Here is a 17,874-nt window from a genome sequence, read left to right on the forward strand (position 1 = left end):
CTTTTCTTCAAGGTTATTAAATTATAGGTAACATTTTTGGGGAGCTCTTTCCAGAAATGTTTATAGAATATTATCTCAACTTCATAAAAACTGGACCATTCTAAACATGCTAGTCTGTAATCATTTTTCCTCTCGAGAATAAATTATGAATAGATGTCAATAAATCTATCATCATTGTAAATGGTTGCTCAGTGCTTCGTCGTTTGTGTATATAATTTGCTTAACCAGCCTTTTGATGGAACTTATGTTTCCCCATCAGCAATCACAACCTCATATAACAGCCTTGTGCATTTTTTTTTTTTGTTCCAAATTGTACTTTTCATGCTGCATTCTCAACTCATCTGTGAGAGCATCCACGGTCTTGCTGATCTACTTAAGATAAATTCTTAAAAAAAAAAAAAAAAAAAAGGTAGTTACGTTAAGTTTCTTTTTTACATCTAGATTCAAATGCCAAATCGACCTGGACTTTGCAGCCACCATTTGCTGCAATAATTCTGTCTGAGACAGCGTCAGAGGATAGAATAGACCCCCCAGGTGATTTATTCTAGCTCATTTAAGCCTGTCCTTGGAGGCTTCGCATAGTCGCTTAATTCCTCTTTCACTTCTCTTTCTTAATATGGAGGAAGAGCTGAGAACTGCAAAACTGCATCTCCCAGCATTTTGCGGAGACCCACCACAGTCCCTTTCTGGGAACTGTAGTACCAAGGGCTAGAAGGAAAAAAAAAAAAAAAAAAAAAAAAAAAAGGGCGGGAGGTTGCGAAAGGCACGATGGGAAATGTAGTCCAGAGAGAGGACTACTAGGGCGGCGGTGGAAAGGGCAGCCAACGCTAGAAATTATAAGCAAGAATTTCCAACATAGCCACTTGGGCATGGTGCTTCTGGGGCGGGAAGCTTTAACCTTCCAAACAAACGGTCTTTGAAAACCCAAAGAAAAAACTCCAACGCGCAGGTGGCTGGCTTCATCCCATTGTCCCTGGCCGGAGAGGGCGCGGCCCATCGGCATTGGGCAAAGAACCCGGAAGACGCAGCGTCACGCATGCGCACTGGGTGAAACAAGGGATGCTGGGAGTTGTAGTCCAGGCGCTGCGGAGACGGGGCGGTGGGACGTGTCGCGGCGCGGCGCTTGCTCCTCCTTCCTCCTCGCCCTTCCTCCGTCTCCATCTCCGCCTCCGCCTGGCTCGCCCGCAGCCCCTGTCCCCTCCCCCAAGCGTCGGGCTGCTCGGCGGCTACTGCGGAGAATTCCGAGCCGAGGCGCCGAGGAGGAGCAGGAGGAGGAGGAGGAGGAGGAGGAGGAGGAGGCGCCCCCGGACCCGGTCCCGGTCCAGTCTCGTCCCCGCGCGCCCTCCGCCGCCTTCCCGGACGCGCTTCTCGGAGCTTCTCCGCGCAAGACCAGGCTTGGGTCTCGCCGCCGCCCCCCGTTTTCTTCTGCAAAAGCGGCTCGCTGGTGAGGAAAGCGGCGCCCCAACCTCCGCTCCCCGGGGCTTCGGGGTCCTGAGGAGAAGGAAGGGGAGCCCGCAGCACAGCCCCGCGCGCGCCTTGGGGGAAGGAAGGGGCTTGCTTGGCGGGGCTGCTGGGGTGGGGGGTGAGGGGGGGATCCTGGCCGAGCGAGGGCATGGGGGGCTTTTCCCGGAGAATGGGGCCCACCTGGGTCTGGAACGAGGCGCTGGGGGGAGGGGGCCCGGGTGGTCTAGGGGCGATCGGGATGCTGAGGCTGCAGTGGGTTGGCTCCTCCTGGGGGGATGAGGGATGAAGGGTGGGGGATTTGGGGTCGGCCTGGAGCTCTTGACAGCTTGGGGGTCCGAGCTGGGGGGCGCCCCGGGTTGGAGGTTTCAATAGAGAGTGTAGGATGGGATTGATCGCGGGTTCGTCTAAGGACTTGGAGTGGTGGATGGAAGATGGGGGGCGAGCTTGATGACCTCGAGGTGGTGGGTCGTAGGGCTAAAGGGTTGAGACCCCAGCTTCAAGTGGATTCTGGGGTGTTCTCTGGGGGTGGGGGTGATCGTGGGGTTTGTGGAGACTTCAAGGCATTAGCAAGGATTCGGAGTGCAGACGAGGTGGGATTTTTGGGGTTCTCCCTGAGAGTGCTCCTGGAGGGTTAGAATAGATAGATGCTGCTGGGAATGGGACTTTTGGAGGAGGGGTGCGTGATGAGCGGGCTGCAGGGGGTTAAATAGGAAGTTAGGCCCCCCAAAATGGATGGATCGAGGTCGAATTTATTGGGGCTCAACTAAAGGGCACACAGTGTGCTGGGATGTGGGGGTGATCTCAGAACTACTGAAAGGGGGCATGGTGGCTCACAGAGAGGTTTGGAGCAGAGGACATAGAAAGACATCCTCAGGTTGGATGGAGGCACTGAAGAAATGGGGACTGTTGCTGAGCAAGGTTCGGGGGGGGGGTGTCTTGAAGATGTCCCTTGGCCAAGGTGGCAGTGGGGAGTTGTGCAAACGAAATGCCTCCTGAGATGAGCTGGTGGAACTGGAGAGGTCGTTGCTGCTGATGGCGAGGTCACAAGGGACTCTTTGAGGATTGAGGAAGGAGACCCCTGGTGTTGCTCGGGATTGCAGGGGGGCTGCAGAGGATCAGGGAGCCTTTCCTGGGAGAGAGGGCTTGGATGGTTCTGTGGTTTGGGGGGGGGGGGAGTATTAAGAAAGACCTTCAAGAGATTCCAGAAGGCTATAGGCTTGGACTTAGATGAATGGCTTTGGAGGCGTGATTGGGGGCATTGGTTAACCAAAGGGACCTGAAAAGAAGATAAGATTGTGCACTAAAGACTTGTTAATTTTGTATGTGCTTTATTTATATGAATATCATGAGAAATAAAATCTACCCCACAAAGGGGACAGTTGGGGGGGGGCTGCAGTAAATTAAGGAAGGGGAGCATCTTCTGTCACTCATGAATCCTGGAAACAAAAGTTGAGGGGCATAATCCTCTCCCAAACTGAAGGTGACAAAAGACAAGACTGGAATGGGATCAGTAGCATTACATATGTCTTTGCTTTCACCGTGCCCTCCCCTTGGTGTGTTGAAAAATTAGCCCTGGAATTTGGAATGTAATAGATTTGAAGAGCTTTAGATAGTTAAGGAAGCATTCCTTGCTTTGGAACTGATGAATTAGACTGAGAAAATATGAGACTGAATGTATTTCCTAGTCAGGCAATGTGCATAGATACAGAAAGAGCTTAGACCATTTTTTTTCCTCTTAAAATTGATTGCTTGAAGGCTCCATTTATTGGTGTCCTGGTTTGCAAGGCAATTAGGCCCATCATTGTATTGCAGGCTAATAATCCTGAGATGAATCTTGGCACACAGCTTTATGTAAACAGAGAGAAGACAGGAAATATGGAAATGTCATAAATATTCATTGTGAGATGGATTGGTATTGATGGAGTTTTTCATTTGATTCTTTCTTGTCGTTACTTGATAAAATTTAAAATAATTGGGCTTGTTTCTATATATTGGATTTTCTTCTCGAAATGCAGGTGGTCAGAATTCTATCAGGTGTGGATGAATAAAGCATATAACATAATTTAAAATATTATTTTTTAGAGGGTGGTATCGATGCAGGCACATTGCATTACTGAAACACAATGGATTGGGGATATAGCTCAGCTCTAGAGTACTTGCCTTGCATGTGTGAGGTCCTGGATTTGCTCCCCAGCAAAAACAAAAACAACACTGAAGATAATATCTCAATCTTTTCATCAGGAATATTATTTAAAGACATGCTCATTCTCATGGTAGAATGAGGACTCTAGATGAAAGGTGGAGGGGGCTGTACACGGAGGAAACATCTTTAGGGAAATAGTTTTCTGGACTTAATTGCATTAACTATGATAAGTTAAACATCAAGTGGCCGTTGATTAGGACTCAGGCAGGAAAATTGGCACCAATGAGGTATGAATAATTCTTCTCTTCTTATGTTTTAAAGTTTCATTTATAAGTTGTTTTCTTTGACTTTTGCAGTTGAATACATGCAAACACTCAATATTTGGAACCTGTTTTTTGGGGGGATAGTTTCAAAATGGGCAAATGACAGAGGTTTGATTTACCTTTTGCACTGAAAATACTTTGTTATACGAAATATTTCTAGTGTGTTGACTCTACCTGCCAAGGGGGCATGCTGGAGATTGGGAGGGACTCTGGGGACATTGTTGGAGGGAAGGGTGGTAAGATTGGTGGTAAGATTGGTGTTGGAACATTGTATGCCTGAAACAGTTTTATTATGAACAACTTTATTCATTCATGGCATCTTAATAAAATTAAAAAGAAATATTCTGACATTTATAAAAATTAGGTTTGCTTAGTTACCTTTTAATTTGATGAGAGTGTAATCTACCCAATATAAGCATTTTTTCATATAGCCTTCCTCTGGGTTCCAGCTATTACTTTTGTTGATCTACTGGTTTGATCTAGAAAGTTTGTTTATGTTAAAGCTATAGATTTTTGTTTGTTTGATTGTTTTTTTTAGTTCACACCCGGCGGCAGCGCTCAGGGATTACTCCTGGCTCTGTGCTCAGAAATCACTCCTGGCAGGTACGGGGGACTATATGGGATGCTGAGATTGCAACCACAGTCCGTCCTGGGTCAGCTGTGTGCAAGGCAAACGTCCTACCACTGTGCTATCTCTCTGGCTTCCAAGAGCTATAGATTTTTGAAAGTTCAAAATGAGAAATGAATAGTAGATTTTTTTTGCCTCTACAGCTGTGGTTATTTGTGGAAATGTGTGTAAAGTTTTAGTACTCCTGTGTCATTTGTTTCTCCACATACATTGGTGAGAAGGGAAAAGCAAATGGAGGTATTGCTAGACAGGCATATGGGTAAATGGGATAGACCAGGAACTAGGGACCAAAAGTTGGGGTTAAAATTTCCATTCCATCATTTGATAGCTGAATAACTTCAGTAAGATTATCCAAACCTTTGAAACTTAATGGTATGATTATATAGCATTGTGAAAGTAATTAAAATTATGTACTTAAATTAGATTAAAATGGAAAAAAGTCCATCTGTTATGAGTAGTGGGATAACAAATACTTTCTATATATTATGATATAAACTTGTATCTTGAAAACTGCACATGTATTTGAAATATTTGTTCAGTATTCATTTACATATGAAGTGAATAGGAACAAAAACATTGGTTAAAGAACTTTTCAGTGTTGTGGGGGCAAGATAGACAATTGAACTACAGTGAGAGAAGTGAGACGAAACTAATGTGGGTTGAGTGTGGGTTTTGGGGCCAGAGAGTTAACTCAAAAACTGGAGTGCATACTTTCTTTTCTTTTTTTTTTTTTTTTTTTGGGCCACACCCGGCAGCACTCAGGGGTTACTCTTGGTTCTCTGCTCAGAAATAGCTCCTGGCAGGCACGGGGGACCATATAGGACACCGGGATTCGAACCAGTCACCTTTGGTCCTGGGTTGGCTGCTTGTAAGGCAAACACCACTGTGCTATCTCTCCGGCCCCTGGAGTGCATACTTTTAATGCAAGAGCTTCAGGTTTGATCTTCATTGTTGCATTACACTCCTGGTTATATAGCCCAGATGCCCTAGAAAAAAAAAGTGGGTAGATTCTGAAATCTGTCCACCATTTTTCGCTAGGATTATCGCCTGGGGCACAATTATTTCCATTTGAAAGTGGGCATGAAAGCACTAATCTCAGTTATTTGAAGAGTAAACAAAATAATACATGTCAAGCTTGAGCCATATATTATAGTATACTCATTAAAAACACTAGTTGGAGCCAGGGAAATGGTTCAAAGGACTGGAACTAATATGCCAGGTTAGTGTAAGACCCTGGGTTAGATCTCTGCCACTGTCTGCAATTACCCCTCCCCTGGTACCACTAGATATAGCCCTGGAGCATCTCTCAGACATCTGTAGACAGCGGAGCATCTGTGAGACCTGGCAACTTGGGCCTTGTATTGCTGGTACCCTAGGCTCCTTAGTATATGAAAAGTATATGAAACGAAGAAAAACCATTGTTGCCATTATCATATAGTACATATACTTATATATGTATATACAAATATATGTATTTACCTTGGTGACTTTATATAAATAAAATTACAGTTTAAGTGTTCTTTTATTTTTTAGCCTTTATTTTTATTATTAATTTTTTAAAAAATTTATTATTTTTGTGGCTTTAGGGATTGAACTCAGGATTTTATACATACAGGACATGTAGTTTACTACATATTCCAAGACCCTTAAAAATATTCTTAGGGCCCGGAGAGATAGCACAGCGGCGCTTGCCTTGCAAGCAGCCGATCTAGGACCTAAGGTGATTGATTCGAATCCCGGTGTCCCATATGGTCCCCCGTGCCTGCCAGGAGCTATTTCTGAGCAGACAGCCAGGAGTAACCCCTGAGCACCGCCGGGTGTGACCCAAAAAAAAAATATTCTTAGAGAGGGACTTGAGAGATAGTACAGTGGGTAACACGCTTGTCTTATGTGCACCTGACCTGGGTTTGATCCCTGGGCATCCCATATGGTCCCCGAGCACTTTCAGGAGTAGTTCCTGAGATTATTGTTAAGAGAGAAATCTGAGCACTGCCTGATGTGACTCAAAAACTAAAATAACAACAAAAATACATCTTTAAAAGAGTATTCCACTATTGATATATGCTCATGGTTGAAATTACAAATGACAACCAGATAAAGAGACAAAATTGTCTGATTCCTATTACCAGCAACACTTTTAATCTGTTGTTCAGGAAATGTGTGTGCATATATACTCTGAAATATATGGAAAATCTACAGATGGCAAGAGGAAGTCAGTTTGCAAGTATAGATTCAGATATGGCTCAAGCACAGAACTGTTCTAGAATTTTCATCTCATTGGTAGTTCCTTAATAACTAGATACTTTTCTTTGTTAGAGTGGTTTAGAACTTTCTGTCATTTTGGCAAATTACTTTTCTGGCTAGATTTTCATGCATCTCTTTTTTTGGGGGGGCATCACACCTGGCGGTGCTTAGGGGTTACTCCGGGCTCTGTGCTCACCCCTGGCAGGCTCAGAAGACCATGTGGGATGCTGGGAATCGAACAACCGTCTCCGGGGTTGGCTGTGTGCAAAGCAAACGCCCTACCGGAGTGCTATCACTTCTACCCCTTATTTAACTTTTAACTTATTACAGAGGCTGAGTGGCAAAGTTGGATGAATTATTTGAACATCTATAAAGGAAAACCAACACCCCATTGTTGGATGTTCTAGGGATTAAAGGAGATAAGAAGAACAAAGAACTTGGAATACACTATACATATGTAGTTGGTGCTTGGTGTGATAGCTATAACCCTTATTTTTTCACTTGTGAGGTATATACAGCTAATTTTCCTTTAGGTTATTCTTTTGTTATTCAGTATTTTCCTAGACTGCATCTTCCTTTATTAATTTTATGCTTAGAATATAAGTTTATTTTATGTAGTAGTTTGGGCATGATATATATCTGAGATACCTGTCTAGTGTTTCTGGAATGATTACTAGCTGTTATGATTGAATGTTAGGAGGGTGGAATATAAAAATTAAAATTCTTGTATCATTGGAAGTAGACTAGCATGTAGAAAGAATACTCAGTTTTTGGGGTATTGAAGAGTATTGAATCAGAAGAGATTGGGCATCAATGCCACTTAATGGCTGGTGGTCCTGAACAAGAACCATATATCTGAGCTTAAGTTTCCCCATGTACAAAAGAAAATAACTAAGGCCACCCTACATGGCAATAAGTTTGCATAAGATAATAGATTTAGGGTCCGGAGAGATAGGATGGAGGTAGAGCATTTGCCTTGCATGCAGAAGGATGGTGGTTTGAATCCTGGCATTCCATATGGTCCCCCAAGCCTGCCAGGAGCGATTTCTGAGCATAGAGCCAGGAGTAAATCCTGAGCGCTGCTGGGTATGAATCAAAAACCAAAAAAAAAAAAAAAAGACTTAGGGCCAGAGCATTAGTATAGTGGCTAGCTTTCTTGCCTTGTATGCATTTGACCCCAATTTGATCCCCAGAATCATTTGGTTCTGCGTTGTACCGAGAGTTGCCCCTGAGTGCAGAGCCAGGAGTAAGTCCTAATCCCTGCTGAGTGTGCCCCTGCCTCCCACTAAACCCTTGCAAAAAAAAAAAAAAAGTGTAGTTCAATGTAGGCACACACTAAATGTTGGTTCTTCTCATCCCAGAAATAAGATTCCAGACAATGTAAAAATTTTGACAGGATGCAGCTAGAATGATAGTATAGCTCATAGGGTGTTTGTCTTGCATGAAGCCAATTTGGATTCAATTCCCAGAACCACATATTGCATCCGTTTTTCCTCCTGCTAAACCAAGCAGACCAGGAGTGATCTCTTGAGTTCACAGCCAGGAATTGGTCCTGAGCACTGGTGGATATAGTCAAAATCAAAAACAAAAACAACAAAATAATTTTTGCATGATAGCATGGAATGGAACAGAGTGATAGTACAGGAGTTTAGGGCTTTTTTTTTTGCATGTAGCTGATTCTTAGTTTAATTCTTGGCCCTGCACGGTCCACTGAGCACTGCCAGGAGTGACTCCCAAGCACAAGAGTAGTCTCTGAGCACTGAGCACTGTGTGTGTGGCCTAACCACCTCCCGGTACCCCTCACCCCCATCTTTCACCTCAAAATACTAGTATGACTTGTTTGGCCTTTCTTCTCCTTTCTCCTCTGCCAGTCACAGTGAGAAACCAAGGTCATTACACAAGATTATTTGGCTATGACTTCACCTGCATCTTTTCTACTACATAAGCTCCAGGTTAATGATAAGAAGCCTAAACATACCAAGAGAACCACTTTTATGCATAGCTATGATGCTATGCAGAGTTCTCTAAAAACCTTTCCCCTTGCCCCAAACGTAATAAATAATAAGCACCAAGCAAAATTATTTTTTTAAACCTAATGAAATTGTACAGCTGACATAAGAAAAAAGCTGTTACATTCATGCTGGTTTTCAAAACACTATTTTTTAGCAAGGATTTAATAAAGTCACCCATTCTCTCAATGAGAAATAAGTGAAGACTCGAAACATAATCATACTTGTAGAAATATACTATATTGGGGGCCGGAGAGATAGCATGGAGGTAAGGCGTTTGCCTTTCATGCAAAAGGTCATCGGTTCGAATCCCGGTGTCTCATATGATTCCCCGTGATTACCAGGAGCAATTTCTGAGCATGGAGCTAGGAATAACCCCTGAGCATTGCCAGGTATGACCTCCCCCCCCCCCAAAAAAAGAAATATACTATATTGTGTTGAATCAAGGCATTGATGGCTCACAGTGTTATTAAATCCCCATAGCCACATAAAAACAACAAAAAGAAACTAGTTTCAGTTTTTCTAGTCAATATTCTTTTTTTTTTTTTTTGGTGGTTTTTGGGTCACACCTGGCAGTGCTCAGGGGTTATTCCTGGCTCCATGCTCAGATATTGCTCCTGGCAGGCACGGGGGACCATATGGGACGCCGGGATTCCAACCGATAACCTCCTGCATGAAAGGCAGACGCCTTATCTCCATGCTATCTCTCCGGCCCCTCTAGTCAATATTCTTAATGAAGCCACAGAATTAATTTTATTGCATCTTAATACTTAACTGCATTTTTTTTTATGTGTGTGAAATGGGAAATATAGTTAAAGCATTTCTCCTGCATAACTTAATACAATAATTGTCTCTAGGAAAAGCATTGAAGCACTTATGCAATTGAGTTGCAAGGTGAACTAACTGCTTTTTTCATGAAACACTATTTTTACTTTGAAAGAATGACTGGCAGACAAACAATGATTATTCAGACTTGGATATTTGGCAGACATTTTTTGGAAAATGAACAATGTGAGACTGTCACTTCAAGGAAAATAACTGTCAGTATTTGTTGTCAGTGATAAACTTTGAGCTTTCAAGTGAAAATTAGAAAAGACTTGTCTGATTTGATTGATGTGATATTAACAAATGTGGTTTTTGATATTGTATGTCAATGTTTAAAAGATCTACATATGTTAGCAAACTACTACTTTCCAAGTGACCAGTACATGATACCACAAAATCGTGCATGAGTAGATCCTTTTAAAGTACAAAACTGTCTTGTTTCAGATTCCACAAGGCAATAAGAAATGGAGTCTTGGGGCTGCAGCGATAGCACAGCGGTAAGGCGATTACCTTGCATGTGGCCAACACAGGATGGACCCTGGTTAGAATTCTGGCATTCTATATGGTCCCCTGAGCCTGCCAGGACTGATTCCTGAGCGCCACCGGGTGTGATCTAAAATACCAAAAAAAAAAAAAAAAAAAAAAAAAAAAAAGAAATGGATTCTTTGAGCTGGAGAGATCTTGCAATGGTCTGAGTGCATGCTTTGCATGTAGGAGGCCTTAGTTTGAAGTATAGGAGGCCCTAGTACTTGCCTGGTACCCTGAACACCACAGTGAATGACCCTGCTGGGTGTGAGCTCCTCAAACAGAAACAAATTAGGGCCCGGAGAGATAGCACAGCGGCGTTTACCTTGCAAGCAGCCGATCCAGGACCAAAGGTGGTTGGTTCGAATTCCGGTGTCCCATATGGTCCCCATGCCTGCCAGGAGCTATTTCTGAGCAGACAGCCAGGAGTAACCCCTGAGCACTGCTGGGTGTAACCCAAAAGCCAAAAACCAAACCAAACCAAACCAAACCAAAACAAAACAAAAAAAACAGAAACAAATTAAAAGGCAAAAATAATAGTTCTCAGGTTTTGGTGTAATATCAAAAAGAACTTCTGGCCGGTGAGGTGGTGCTAGAGGTCAGGTGTCTGCCTTGCAAGCGCTAGCCAAGGAAGGACCACGGTTCGATGGCCCGAAAAACAAAACAAAAAAAAGAACTTCTGCAGTTTTCCATTCTTTTTTTTGAGGGGGTCCACACCCAGTGATGCTCAAGGGTTACTCCTGGCTCTGTGCTCAGAAATCGCTCCTGGCTTGGGGTACCATATGGGACGCTAAGGGTTCGAACGGTGGTTTGTCCTAGGTCAGCTATGTGCAAGAGATTTTCAGTTTTCAGTTTTCAGTTTCAGTTTTTCTAGTCAATATTCTTTTTTTTTTTTTTTTTTTTTGGTGGTTTTTGGGTCACACCCAGCAGCGCTCAGGGATCACTTTTGGCTCCACGCTCAGAAATCGTTCCTGTCAGGCTCGGGAGACCATATAAGATGCTGGAATTGGAACCACTGACTTTCTGCACGCAAGGCAAGCACCTTACCTCCATGCTATCTCTCCGGCCCCTATTCTTGACTCGTGTTTAGGAGTGAACACTGATATAAGAGCTTCTTTTTTTTGTTTTTTTTTGTTTTTTTTTTGGGCCACACCCGGTGGTGCTCAGGGGTTACTCCTGGCTGTCTGCTCAGAAATAGCTCCTGGGGGACCATATGGGACACCGGGATTTGAACCAACCACCTTTGGTCCTGGATCGGCTGCTTGCAAGGCAAACGCTGCTGTGCTATCACTCCGGGCCCTGATATAACAGTTTCTAAAAGAGCTATTAAACCAACCATCACTAGACCAGACCAGGGATGTAGCTCAGTGGGCTGGAGTACATGCTTTGTATGCTATAGCCCAGGAATGATCTCTAAGTCTACCCATATGAGTTACTCTGAGCTCTGAGCCAGGAGTATTCCTATTTCTGTGTGTGCCCCTTCTCCATTAATATTCCTTATGGAATGAAAGAGTTTGCCTAATATCCTGCCAACCCACATTTGAATTCCTGGCACCATATATTTTCTCCTGAACACCACTAAAGGTCACTCCTGAATACAGAGCTAGGAATAACTCCTGAGCACTACCAGGTGCTTTATTTTTCCCAAATAAAAGTACTTCCTTTTCAAGCCATGTTTAGATGGGCCAGGATAATCTTGATATACTGTAATTAAAATTCGAAACCAAGTGATATGATTTTTCTTTTTTTCTTTTGGGAGCAGCACCTAGTGGTGCTCAGGGATAAGTGCTAGCAGGCTCACGGACTATATATGGTGCCAGTGATTGAATCCTGGTTGGCCATGTGTAAGGCAGACACTCCATCTGAGGGGGAGTGAGCCTCCCTAAAAAAAAAATAAATAAATAAATAACCTAAATAAATAAAATTACTTGATTAAGGGTCAGAGCAGGTAAGATGCTTGCTTTGCATACTACCAATGGAGACTCATTCCCCAACATTCCCTGAGGGGGGCCACACTTGATGCTGCTCAGGGGTTACTCCTGGCTATGTGCTCAGAAATCGCTCCTGGCTTGGGGGACCATATGGGATGCTGGGGGATCGAACTGCGGTTCGTCCTAGGCTAGCACTCTCAAGGCGGACGCCTTACCCCTTGTGCCACCACTCCGGCCCCTATTTTTATTATTTTTAATTAAAAATTTTTTTGTTTGGGGCCGGGCGGTGGCGCTGGAGGTAAGGTGCCTGCCTTGCCTGCGCTAGCCTAGGACAGACCGCGGTTCGATCCCCCGGCTCCCATATGGTCCCCCAAGAAGCCAGGAGCAACTTCTGAGCGCATAGCCAGGAGTAACCCCTGAGCGTCACAGGGTGTGGCCCCCAAAAAAAAAATTTTTTTTTGTTTATGGGCCACACCCAGTGGTATCCAGGGATTGTTCCTGGCTCTGTGCTCACAAATCACTCCTGGCAGGGTCAGGAGATAATATGGTATGCCTGGGATTGGACCTGGGTTGTCTGCATGCAAGGCAAATGCCCTACCCACTATGCTATTGTTCCAACTCTAAATCCATTAATTTTACAGATAGTACCAAAAAATTTTACAAAAACTTAAAGGGCTAAGAGAGGTAGTACAAAGATTAAGGGCTTGTATTGTATGCAGTTGACCCCATTAATTGTCTGCCAAGAATATCCCTGAGTATAGAGTCAGGAGTAAGTCTTAAGCAATAGCAGGTATGTGCTATCCATCCCCCCCCCCCCCCACCACCACCAAGAAACCCCCAAACAAACCTAAAACTATAACAAGGCAAATCAGATTTCTTTTCTTTTCTTTTCTTTTTTTTTTTTTTTGGTTTTTGGGTCACACCTGGCGGCGCTCAGGGGTTACTCCTGGCTCTGCTCAGAAATCCTGGCTGGCACAGGGGACCATATGGGATGCCGGGATTTGAATCACCGTTCTTTATGAAAGGCAAATGTCTTACCTCCATGCTATCTCTCCAGTCCCAGCAAATCAGATTTTTTTTTTTGTTTGTTTTTTGGGCCACACCCGGCGGTGCTCAGGGGTTACTCCTGGCTGTCTGCTCAGAAATAGCTTCTGGCAGGCACGGGGGACCATATGGGACACCGGGATTCAAATCAGTCATCTTTGGTCCTGGATTGGCTGCTTGCAAGGCAAACGCCGCTGTGCTATCTCTCCTGGCCCAAATCAGATTTCTAATAAAAAATATAAGCTACTTAATCTTTACATACCTCAATTGCTTCAGTTTCTTCTTTTATAAAATGGGCATAAAACCCTATGGAGTATAAACCCAAGGACCAAACTATATTAGGGAATAAAAATTAGGACAAAAAGGACTTATTTTTGGCTTCTTACAGGGGAAAATATACTGTCATGGCTTGACTTCAAGGATTGACTAGATAATAGTGGCATTAAATTAGGACAAAACCATAGCAAGAGAAGAGGTGTGGTCCAACAGCCAGAATCAAAACAAGAAACCAAAATGGGGCAGGTTAGATGATGTAGATGGGGAAATGAGTTCTGTTTTAGACCTGTTGAATCTGAGAATCATCAGATTGAATGAATGTACCAGGGTGATTTGTAGCCAGTGAGATATCAATAGAACTGTGAATTGAAGTCTTTGTGACAGGAATTCTATTTCTGGTTCTCACTATTATTTTTATGTAGTTGTCAATGCAGTTGTTTCTCTAACTGTGCTTACCGTTCTTTGCGGTAAGCTTCATATCACGGACTGGTCCTTCAGGCCCTTGTCTCTATTGTCTCTAGGTATTATTACCATATTGTCTTTCATTTTTCTTATATCCCACAGATGAGTGAGACTATTCTGTGTCTATATTTCTCTCTTTGACTCACTTCACTCAGTATATTAGTTTCCATGTCCATCCATGTATAGGCAAATTTCATGAATTCATTTTTCCTAACAACTGCATAACAACTGCACACCACAGTTTCTTTATCCACTCAGCTATTGTTGGGCACCTTGGTTGGTTCCAGATTATGGCTATTGTAAATAGCATTGCATTGAACATAGGAGTAGTATTTGATTTTTTTGTGGTACTATTGTTAATGGGATTTTTTTGGGGGGGAGTCACACCCAGCGATGCTCAGAAGTCACTTCTGACAGGCTCAGGGTATCATATGGGATGCTGGGATTTGAACCAGGGTCCATTATGTGTTGGCCACATGCAAAGTAAATGCCTTACTGTTGTGCTAACACTCCACCCCAGGATTGTGTTTTTAATGTCCATTTCTTCTCTATCATTATTTGTTTATAAGAAAGCCATTGATTTTTGCATGTTAATTTGGTATCCTGCCACTTTGCTATATGAATCTATTGTTTCTAGAAGCTATGTGGTAGTCTTTAGGATTGTCTAAATATAGTATCATGACTTCTTCCTTTCCTTTCCTATCCTATCTGGGTGCCTTGATATATTTTTCTTGCCTAATTGCTATGGCAAGTACTTCCAGTACTATGTTGAATAGAAGTGGCAAGAGAGGGCAGCCTTGTCTTGTGCCAGATTTTAGAGGAAAGGCTTTCAGTTTTTCTACATTGATTATAATATTTGCCATGGGCTTGTGGTAAATGACCTTGACTGTATTGAGAAAAATTCCTTCCATTCCCGTCTTGTTGGAAGTTTTTATTACGAATGGTGTTGGCCCTCTTTCTTTTTTGGAGGGTTCCACCCGGCAACGCTCCTGACTCTCTGTTCAGAAATCACTCCTGACAGGCTCGGGGGACCATATGGGATGCTGGGATTCGAACCACTGTCCTTTTGCATGCTTGGGGGACCATATGGGATGCTGGGATTCGAACCACTGTCCTTTTGCATGCAAGGCTAATACCCTACCTCTATGCTATCTCTCTGGCCCCAAGTGTTGGACCTCTTAAATGCTTTTTCTGCATCTATTGATACCATCATACAGTTTTTTTTTTTTTGTTTTGGTTTTTAGTTTTTGGGCCACACCCGGCGGTGCTCAGGGGTGACTCCTGGCTGTCTGCTCAGAAATAGCTCCTGGCGGGCACAGGGGACCATATGGGACACCGGGATTCGAACCAACCACCTTAGGTCCTAGATCGGCTGCTTGCAAGGCAAACACCGCTGCGCTATCTCTCCAGGCCCCCATCATGCAGTTTCTATTTTTCCATTTGTTGATGTGATGTATTATATTGACTTGCATTTTGTTTTTGTTTTTTGGGGCCACACCCAGTGACACTCAGGGGTTATTCCTGGCTATGCACTCAGAAATCGTTCCTGGCTTGGGGGACCACATGGGACATCCGGGGATCGAACCACAGTCCGGCCCCTGACTTGAATATTGTTAAACCATCCTTTCTTCTCTGGAATGAATCCTACTTGGTCATGGGATATGACCTTCATGAGACTTTGGATCCTATTTGCTAGGATTTTGTTGAGGATTTTTACAACTGTGTTCATCAATGATATTGGTCTGTAGCTCTCTCTCTCTTATTTTTTTTTGTTTTGGGCCATACCCGGTGATGCTCAGGGGCTACTCCTGTGCTCAGAAATCGCTCCTGTCTTGGGGGACCATATGGGACGCTGGTGATCAAACCATGGTCCGTCCTGTCAGCCACGTGCAAGGCAAATGTCCTACCACTGCACCATTGCTCCAGCCCCCAAAACTACAGTTTTCTTTTTTTGTGACATCTCTGTTAGCTTTTGGTATCAAGGTGATGTTAGCTTCGTAAAAACTATTTGGGAGTACTTCTGTTTCTTCAATTTTCTGAAAGAGCCTGAAAAGGATTGGCAGGATTGAAAGAATTTGTTAGTGAATCCATCTGGGCCTGGGCTTTTGTTTTTGGGAAGACCTTTGATTACCATTTTAATTTCCTCAATAGTGAGGTTTATTAAGATATGCCAGATTATCTTGGTTCAACTTTGGGAGGTTATAAGAGTCCAAGAATTTATCCATTTCTTTCAGGTTCTCTTATTTTGTGGCATAGAGTTTCTCAAAGTAATCTCTGATGACCCTTTGAATTTCTGTAGTATCTGTAGTAATATCCCTCTTTTTTGGGGAGGGGGGTTTGGCTCACACCCGACAGCACTGGCTCAGGGGCTACTCCTGGCTCTATGCTCAGAAATCACCCCAGCAGGCTTGGGGATCATGTGGGATGCCGGGATTCGAACCACTGTCCTTCTGCATGCAAGGCAAATGTCCTACCGCTGTGCTATCTCTTGGTCCCAATCTTCCTCTTAGTTATTTCTAAGTTTATTAAGTTTCTCTCTTTCTTTGTGAGTTTTGCTAGAGGTTTATTGATCTTGTTTTTGATATTTTTTCAAAGAACCAACTCTTGCTTTCATTGATCTTTCAGGTTGTTTTTTGGATTTCCAGTTTTTTAATTTCTGCTCTAAGCTTTACTATTTCAAAAAGGAACACTTTTAAGGTATTTTTGTTATTGTGTTTTCGACCAGTGGTTGTGGCCTGCTTCCAGCCTTGTGCTCTAGTGTCACTTCCAAATAGTGCTTCAGTGACTATATGTTGGTGGTGATCAAATTGGAGTTGGCCACATGCAAGACATATATACCTTAAACCCTCTACTATCTCTTGGGCCCCTTAAAACAATCTGCATTTTGTTTTTGTTTCTGTTTTTTTGGTCAGGGAATTCTCAGGACTACTTCTAGCTCTTTGCTCAGGGACCTCTCCTGGGGATGATCAGGAAATCATATGTAGTGCCAGGAATCCAATCAGGGTTGGCTGTCTGCAAGGCAAGAGCCTTAATCAACATGCTGTCTGTGCCTCTCCCCACTACAAAAGGCATTTTAATTAAACAATTTGAATCACCTTCCTAATTCCCTTTCCAGCACACTCATTGTCTTTTCTCTTAATTTGCACATTTTATTGCTAGTACTGCTGAAATTGTGTTTATGGTTCCCTGGAGGTGACATTACTAATTAATTTTTGTGGTGCTTGGGATTGAACTGGGTCCCCACACATGCAAGGGAAGACCTGTTTGGTTTCATGCTGCTTGTTTCAGTATTGAAAGAAACACACATTCTATTCTGGGCTTGGCATTGCTTTATAACTTTTTTTTTCTTCTACCACATCTGGTAATGCTCAGGACCTAATCATGACTTAGTGCTTGGGGAACCATATTATGCTCAGGATCAAACCTGGACTCCTTCATGCAAAGCAAATGCTTTACGTCTTTGAGCTATCTCCATGGCTCCTTTCTTTGTAACTTTTTTTTTTTTGGTGGGAGGCTCACCTGGTGGTGCTCAGAATTTACTCCTGGCTCTGCACTCAGGGATCACTCCTGATGGGCCTAATAGAACCATATAGGGTGCCAAGGTGTGCATATAGGGTGTGCAAGGTAAGTTCCCTACACTATACTATTAATTGGCCCCTGTTTCTTACTGTTAACCTTACTTAATCTTACTAACCCTATTCAGCCTTGAAAACTCAGAAATTTACTTTTTTAAATTGTTGTGTTGTTTTGAAGCGCTGAGGGATCAAACCCAGGTATCATGCATGCAAGGTTTGTAACTTTACTTGGGCCAGGAATTAACTTGTTTTATTTTGAGAGGCGAGGGTTTGGATCACACCCAGTGATGTTAAAGGCCTACTTTGTGCATAGGCATCCCTCCTGATGTGCTCAGGGGACCATATGTACAACTGAGGATCTCACTGGAGTGGACTGTGTGCCAGGTACCATTTCTTCAGCTTCAGGAATTTATTTACTTTTCATG

General features: G+C 43.3%; 2 protein-coding genes across 3 annotated transcripts in view; one reads left to right on the forward strand and one right to left on the reverse strand.

The window, feature by feature from the left end:
* PLEKHB1 (pleckstrin homology domain containing B1) overlaps positions 1–17,874 on the reverse strand; it is a 414,220-nt gene that overhangs the window by 39,656 nt on the left and 356,690 nt on the right. The gene's annotated exons all lie outside the window — the stretch shown is intronic.
* The window catches only part of FAM168A (family with sequence similarity 168 member A), a 175,877-nt gene continuing 159,112 nt past the window's right edge, over positions 1,110–17,874 (forward strand). For both annotated transcript variants that reach the window (XM_049780436.1, XM_049780437.1), the window contains exon 1: positions 1,110–1,444. The gene's annotated coding sequence lies outside the window, so the exon portion shown is untranslated. The remainder of the gene's footprint in view (positions 1,445–17,874) is intronic.

Source organism: Suncus etruscus, chromosome 9, assembly GCF_024139225.1.
Source record: "Suncus etruscus isolate mSunEtr1 chromosome 9, mSunEtr1.pri.cur, whole genome shotgun sequence".
Classification (NCBI taxonomy): domain Eukaryota; kingdom Metazoa; phylum Chordata; class Mammalia; order Eulipotyphla; family Soricidae; genus Suncus; species Suncus etruscus.